Genomic DNA, 207 nt, shown 5'->3' with positions numbered 1-207 from the left:
AGCAACGCTGCCGCCGTGAGCAACGGCAACAGCAACGGTAACACCGCCAACAACACCAGCAGCATAGTGAACAGCACCGTAGGCCAAAACATCGTCAGTACCGGCCTACCAGGCGTCAGCACCACCAGCGGCGCCACCACGAATCCCTTGCAGGCGATGGCGTCGGCGGCGGCCTCGCTCACCCAGCTGAACAACATGGCGAATGGC

General features: G+C 62.8%; 1 protein-coding gene across 1 annotated transcript in view; it reads left to right on the top strand.

The window, feature by feature from the left end:
- LOC108575414 (LIM domain-binding protein 2-like) overlaps positions 1-207 on the top strand; it is a 106,646-nt gene that overhangs the window by 51,083 nt on the left and 55,356 nt on the right. The gene's annotated exons all lie outside the window — the stretch shown is intronic.

This window comes from Habropoda laboriosa, unplaced genomic scaffold (genome assembly GCF_001263275.1).
Source record: "Habropoda laboriosa isolate 0110345459 unplaced genomic scaffold, ASM126327v1 scaffold18, whole genome shotgun sequence".
Classification (NCBI taxonomy): domain Eukaryota; kingdom Metazoa; phylum Arthropoda; class Insecta; order Hymenoptera; family Apidae; genus Habropoda; species Habropoda laboriosa.
The sequence above is the reverse complement of the archived record's forward strand: the minus strand, read 5'-3'. Positions and strand labels throughout refer to the sequence as shown.